The following is a 7,656-nucleotide window of genomic DNA, read 5'->3' as shown; positions in this document are numbered from 1 at the left end:
CACACACACACACACACACACACACACACACACACACACACACACCACTGTCCTTGAGGAGAATTGGTTCAAGCTTGAAAAACAGAAATAATGAGGCACACATGTAGAGAATCCACAGGTTCAAGGTTAGCAAAGGTAGAAGACAGATCAAAATAATAGTATTGACTATATCTAGAAAAACAATCACCATGACTAGTCCCTCAAAATAACCAAATTCCTTGAATTCAACCAACAGAGCTTTCAGTGACAAACAGAGGAGTTCACTTATTGAGTAGAGGGGTAACAGTCACTTGGGTAGCTGAGTTGAAGATGAATTGGAGTGAGGAGAGAAGATGCAGGGAGAACAATAAGGAGACTATAGCAATAGTCCAGTTGAGAGGTGACAAGAGGTCAAACTAAGGTAGAGTGAAGGGTACAGGTGTGAGAGATGTTGGAGAGGCAGAAAGAACAAGATTTGACAATTTACTGGATATGTAGGGTAAGTAAGAAGTCAAGGATGATGCCAAGGCTTCAAAACTGGGTGATTGGACTGGTAGTATCATTGACTGGAATAGTAAATTCAGAATTTGGGGTAGGAAGATGGGGAAGAGGAGTACAATGAATTATGCTTTCCTCATACAGAGTTTGAGATGCCTGTGGGATATCCAGTTTGAATGTCTAGTAGGCAGTGGATGATATGGGACTGAGACTAGGGCTAGAAATATAGAATTGGGAGTCATCAGCATAAGACTGATAATTAAATCCATGGGTGCTGATGAAGTCTTTAAAGGAGAGGGAGAAGAAGAGGAAAGAAGAGAAGAGAGGAGAAGGGGAGAGGAGAGGAGCAGAAAGAAGAGAAGAGGAAAAGAGAGGAGGGGAGAAGAGAGGGGAAAGGAGGAGAGGGGAGAGGAAACCCAGTACTAAGTAGCATTGGAGTATAACCAAAATTAGAAGATGCTGTGAATGATGATCCAGCAAATAAGCCTGAGAAGAAATGGTCATATAGGTAAGAACATATCCAAGAAGTCATAAAAATGCAGAGAAAGAAAGAGTATTCAGGAGAAGAGGGTGTTTCAAATGCTACAGAGAAAATGAGAAGGTGAGGTGGGAGGAAAGGTCATTAAATATGACTACTAAATCAGTTTCTCAAGATTCTATCTTTCACTTCCATCTTTCTCTTTCAATTTTCCTATCTTTAAAATGGGGATAATAATTGTGGTACCTCACAATTGTGAGGCTCAAATGAGTTAACATATGTAGTGTTTTGCAAGCCTTAAAGCACTATGTAAATGTTAGATATTACTATTATAATTAAACATTAAATGTCTTTTCCTGAAAACGTCTTTCACCCTTTTAACCTTTAATCTTTAAGCTTTGAATGCCACTGTAGGCTTTGTGTCTAAATGAGATTCCTCCTATTTTAAATAAAATCTGTTCTCCTTAAAAGTCCAAATACTACAGACTTCAAGACAACTGTGTAGGTGGTTTTCAAGGCTAGATGAAATGAAACTTGGGCCACACAATTAGCTTTGTAAAGAAGGAAAATAAAGAGTATCATCCATGCAGTCATTAGCTTTGCCTATCACAAAAATTGGAGAGAGCTCTCCTTATCTACACTGACCTCACATCCACACTTATCAGCATCCTCTCCCCACTTGGTGATCATTTTTCTATTGCTCCCTTTTTCAGTGGACTCATAAAATCAACTATTCTGCAGTGTATGTAGTCAGAGTTCTGCCCCACAGAGATTAAACAAAAATGAGAAACATTTCCTTATTCACTAAAGTCCTGAATTTCCCAAAACATGACTTTACTTAAATGATATACCTAGAATTGAATGTTGGAACTGATCCCCTCTTGGTAATTAATGTCTTTCCCCTTGAGCTACATGTATTTTTGGTTTGTTTGTTTTTTCTCTCGTGCCCTTTGAGGGGCAACTAGATGGTACAGTGGTTAGAGCACTGGGCTTAGAATCAGGAAGACCTGAGTTCAAAACCAGCTTCATATACTTAACTAGCTGAATGATCCTGAACAAGTCACTTAACCCCTATTTGCATCAGTCCCTCATCTGCAAAATAGAGACACATTGGAGAAGGAAATGGCAAATCACTCCAGTATCTTTGCCAAGAAAATCTCAAGGACAAGTCCATGAGGGTCACAAAGAGTCAGACATGATTGAACAACAACAAAGTGTATTTACCATGTAATTGTGCGTATTATTGGTCTCTGTATCAGAACTTATCTTCTTATTAAGCTATAAGATCCCAGAAAGCAAGGGCTATGTCTTAGCTAAACTGTACATCTTCCCCACAGCCTTATACTAAGTTTTGCATACAATAGCCGCTTAACAAATGTTGATTGAATAAATCATTTAAAGCGGTCTGTTTCACAAATAATTAGATTTAGATGGATCCCAACTTGAGGGTAGACAAACATTTTTCAAAAGATAACATTTTAATTACTCATTTCATTTTCAAATGACTCATTTTAAAGTGATAGAGGACACACATTTGGATGGTTTTATTGCAATATAATCTTTTTTTTTTTTTAAATCAGGCCGGAAATTCACCAGTATGTGGATCTCTTTTGAAGAACATCCTCTCCCAATGTAACTTAAAGTTTTACAGAATTACCTGGAAGGTGACTTACCCAGTTCTTCCTGATTCCCAAGCCAACCCTCTATCCATTATTTGCTCTTGAAGATTCCAATTTAAAAAGGGTGAAAAAATCTTTCAGCACTAGACAAGATATGAATGTTAAAACACAAGAGGTTAAGGGAAACCCATAAAACTGGCAGAGATACTAAAGATAAGAAAATTCAATATTGGCTGGGACTTGAAGAAACAGGCCTGCTAATTCACTATTGGTGGTGAATTAATTTGATCATTTTGGAAAACAATATGGAATTGTACAATAAAAATTTCTGAATTTTTCCACATTTTGACCCATCAATCCTGCTTTTAGATTTATACCCCAAGGAATTAAATCACAGGAGGAGAAAAAAGGATTTATCTGTACAGAAACACTTATAGTAGCATTGTTTGCAGAGTTGTAATTAGGGCTGGGGGACTGGAGCTTTGCTTCAGTAACTCAGAATAAGTGTCCTCCCCAGTGGCTGTAACTCAGGGAAGTTCCTTCCCAAGCTGATTTCATGTTACTTGTCCCAGGTGTAAAGATAAGTAGTTTGAGCTCTATTTGAAATAGCAAAAAAGTAGAAACAAACTGTGTCTGACAACGAGGGAACAGCTACACATGCTACATGACTATAATGAATTATGTTATTTCTAATTAATTAATTCAATCAGCTTTTATTGAGCTGTTTCAGCCTCCATGTTAGGTACTGGAGCAAAATGATCCCTGCCCTCTAAGAATTGACATTCTACAGGTATGAAACCACATGAATTTAACTCAGTAAATGGAAAATATAAATAAAGTAGATATAAAGTTATTTCAAATGGCAGGGCACTAGCAATTATGCTTAGAAGGATCAGCCTCTTATTGAACATGGCACTTGAACTGAGCTTTGAAGGAAGCTAAGAGTCATAAGATACAAAGGTAGGACTTTTATGTACTCTAGGTATGAGAGATAGCCTGTGGAAAGTACGGAAGCTGAACATGGGGACAGCAAAATGGCCAGTTTGCCTGGAATGCGGAATGTGAGGGAATTATTGTATAAGAGCCTGAGTCCAAAAGCCTTGGGAATAGCAGGACCCCTCAATCCACCAGCTCTCATTACAGCCCAGCAGCCCCCAAAACCATCATGGAGGGGAGAAATCCTTGTGGAGAAGGGGCCCACTTTCCTGTCTGACCAACCATCATCAGCAAATAAGGTCAGGATCTCTGGGAGTGGCAGCATCCCTCAAACTCCTAGTCCTGATTCCAGCCTAGCCTTCACAGACCATCACCCAGGAGAACAGCCCCTCTGAAGAAGGGTCCAGACATTCTTACCAACTGCCAACCATGTACCACACACAGGGCAGGGAAGCCAGCCTTGCTGAAACAGTGAGGCACCCTGAGGAAGAGAGAGGAGGCAAGATGTGTCAGGCAAGTCAAACCACCAATACCATCTTGACCACCATTTCCCCTCAAACCTTGATGGAGGCAACTTAGGACCTTAAATGTAAGACCTTTAGACATGCCAATGCTTCCAACCCAGTGCCCTCAACCATCATGCTGGGAAGCAAATCCTGTGGAGATGTAGTCTGGAAACTGTTTCTATATGTACTACAGCCACAGCCACTGAAGATTCAGAAAATAAAGTTCTTGGCACCAAAGTCCTTTGTTGGCACTGTCAAATGATCAAACATCAGAAACTGATATGTCAGTCAATAAACATTTATTAAGAACCTACTCTGTGCCAGCCACTATGCTGAACATGGGGAATACAAAGAAAGATAAAAGTCAGTCCTTAATCTCTACTAGCTCACAATCTAATGGGGAAAACAACACGTAAATAACTATGTACAAACAAGTTACATACAGGATAAATTGGAAATAATCAAGAGAGGAAAGGCATTAGAATTAAGAAAGATTGGGAAAGCCTTCTTGTAAAAAGTGGGATTTTAGGAAGGACTTGAAGGAACCCAGGAGGCTGAGAAGAGGAGGGAAAGAATTCCAGGCAATGGGAGATAGCCAGTGAAAATGCCCAGAACAGCAAGGACAGTGTTACATGGCGGGGAGAGGAGATGGGGAGAGAGAAGGAAATGGTATAAAATATAAGAAGTTTAGACAGGCAGGGAAAGGGACAGACTAAATTTAAGAGTTTTGAATGCCAAACAGAGGATTTCATATTTGATCGTGGAAATGATTAAAAAATACTGGACTTTATGAGTTGGAACAACCAGACCTGGGCTTTAGGATCACTTTGACTGAGTGGGAAATGGGTCAGAGTAGAAAGACACTTGAGGCATGGAGAGCAGCCAACAGATTGTTGCAATAGTCTAGATATAAGGTGATGAATGATGACAGCATAGTGGTGACAATGTCAGAGGAGAAAAGGGGACATCTGTGAGAGATAAAATCTAAAGGACTTGGCAACAGATTGGATAATAGGGTGAGAGAGTTGAGGATAAAACCTAGATTGTGAGCCTGGGTGACTGAGAAAATGATGGTACCCTCAATTGGAAGGAAGAAGGATTTGAGAAAAAGAACAAATTCAGTTTTGGACACAGTAAGCTGAATGTTTCTATAGGGCAACCCGTTTGAGATTTCTAATAGGCAGTTGAAGAAGCAAAGACTGAAGTCATCAATGAGGCTCGGGCCAGATAAGTAGATTTGAAGAGATGATAATTGAATTCATCAGTGGAAATGACATCAAAGAAGCATTACCATCTGCTTTGCCACTGCACCCAAGGGACCATGAGATTTTTCCATTTGACTTGAAGTTGAAGCTTTCCATATATGTTGCCTTCCTCATTAGAATGTGAGTTTCTTAAGAGCAGAGACTATCTCACTTTTTTATTTGTATCCACAGCACTTAGTATGGTGCTTTGTGCCAGGTAAACACCCAATAAATGTTTTTTTTTTCCATTCATTCATTCATTCATTTATTCAATAAGCCTGGGAAGGTAGGTTAGAGTCAAATTGTAAAGGAATTTAGAGATCATAGATCTGGAGCTCAAAGGCTATCTAGTCCAGCTTTACAGTTCAGGAAACTGAGGCCCACTTAAATTTCCCACAGAAGTAGTAAGAATCAGAGATGGGATTTTGACCAAGATCTTCTGAATCCAAAGCCAGTGTTCATTCCATTGTATTACACTGTCAAACAATTTTTTATTTTAACCTAGGGGCAATAGGGAGTTACCAACTCTTCTTGAGGAGGAGAATGACATGGTCACACCTGTGAGCTTTAAGAATATCAATTCAGGGGCAGCTAGGTGGCACAGAGGATAGAGCACTGGCCCTGGATTTAGGAGGACCTGAGTTCAAATCCGACCTCAGACACATAACTCTTACTAGCTGTGTGACCCTAGGCAAGTCACTTAACACCATTGCCTATTCCCCCCCAAAAAAAGAATATCAATTCAGCAGCTATGCAGAAGTTAGACTGCAGAAAGGAGAGACTCAAAACAGGTGGACAAATTAGTAAGCTATTGTAATAGTGCAAGACTGAGCTGAACTAGGCTGGTGGCCATAGGAGCGGGAAGAAGAAAATGGAGGTAAGAGAAGTCAAGCTAATATGGAAATGTGTTTAATATGATTGTACATGCATAGCCTACATCAGATTGCATGTTTTCTTGGGGAGGGGAAAAGGGAAGGAAGGGGGAAATTTTGGAACTCAAAATCTTATCAAAGTAAATGTTGAAAACTAAAAACAAATAAATTTTTAAAAAATAAATAAAAGTCATAGAGGAATAACTAACGCAAATTATTGTACAGATATAAAGTATTCAAAAAACAATAGAAAGACATGTATGAAGTTATGCAAAATGACCAAAAACAAAGGCAAAGAGCAATGTATACAATAACTTAAATTACATAAATAAGGATGACTTCATGCTGCAGTAAAATTCATGGTCAGTTACAATGGAATGTTTGCACTGCCCTGTTAAAAACGAATGCATATGGTCTTCCCTTCTTGTATCCATGGACAAATAACAAAAGGATAAGGTTGCATGTGCAACCATTTATGACCATTTTTTGATAAAATCTTCATTTTTTATTGGGTGAGTGTTGCTTTTTTGTTTATTTTGTTTAATCCATGATTGGTTTTCTTTGGGAAGTATCAGTTAATTTTTAGGAATTCTTTTGTTTTGTTTGTTTATTTGTTTTATGCCTGAGCTCCTGCAGACAGTTGTCTTGGCTATATACTCACGATCAAGAAGAATGACATCTTTTGCTTCAGCATATATCCAGTTGGTCAGTGGCAAGAATCAAAAACAAACTAAAGGCTACTCTGGTTATTACAAGAAACTTGTTCAAGTATGAACTATCTGTGAAGAAAAATTTGTTTCAGTATCCTCTTATTGGGAAATGCCTAGCAGATATTCATTACAAGGACATCATAGAGTGGATTTCTAAGAAACTTCAGTCCTGTGAAACTTGGTAAAGCACATAGAATAGTAGCAGCATGAGGGAGTGATAATGGACTTGACCTGGAGTTAGAAAAAAAAACAAAAAACAAAGCAGAGTTTAAATCCCACCTCTTGCATTTAGCTACGAAACCTTAGATAAATTGCTTCTTCTCCCTGAACTTCAATTTTGTTAGCATAATGGACACCCTTTCAATCAACAAGCATTTATTAAATGTCTGTTATGTGCCAGGTACTATGCTAAGTTTGGGGGACATAAAGAAAAGCAAGAATAGTCCCTGCTCTCAAGGAGCTTCCAGTCTAACAGGAGAGGCAACATGGAAACAACTATTTGCAAAGAAGCTACAGACAGGAGAAATTAGTGGTAGTCTCAGATGGAACACATTAGAATTATGAGGAATATACCTATTGTGCCTACCTCACAGGATTGTTGTGAGACTTAAATGCAATAATGTGCATAAAGTGCTTTGCAGATCTTAAAGTGCTATATTATTATTGTTATTAGTTGTTGTTGCTGCTGTTGCTATTGTCACTGCTGCTACGGTGGTGATGGTGGTTATGGTTGTTGTGGTGGTGGTGGTAGTGCTTCTTCTTCTTCCTCTTCCTCTTCCTCTTCCTCTTCCTCTTCCTCTTCCTCTTCCTCTTC

The 7,656-nt window shown here is 38.9% G+C and overlaps 1 pseudogene; it reads left to right on the top strand.

The window, feature by feature from the left end:
• Positions 1–3,867, top strand: part of LOC114034850 — a 130,071-nt pseudogene extending 126,204 nt beyond the window's left edge.
• The last annotated feature ends 3,789 nt before the right edge of the window (positions 3,868–7,656 follow it).

Source organism: Vombatus ursinus, unplaced genomic scaffold (assembly GCF_900497805.2).
Source record: "Vombatus ursinus unplaced genomic scaffold, bare-nosed wombat genome assembly UNPS02009132.1, whole genome shotgun sequence".
Taxonomy (NCBI): domain Eukaryota; kingdom Metazoa; phylum Chordata; class Mammalia; order Diprotodontia; family Vombatidae; genus Vombatus; species Vombatus ursinus.
This window is presented reverse-complemented; position numbering and strand designations above follow the sequence as displayed.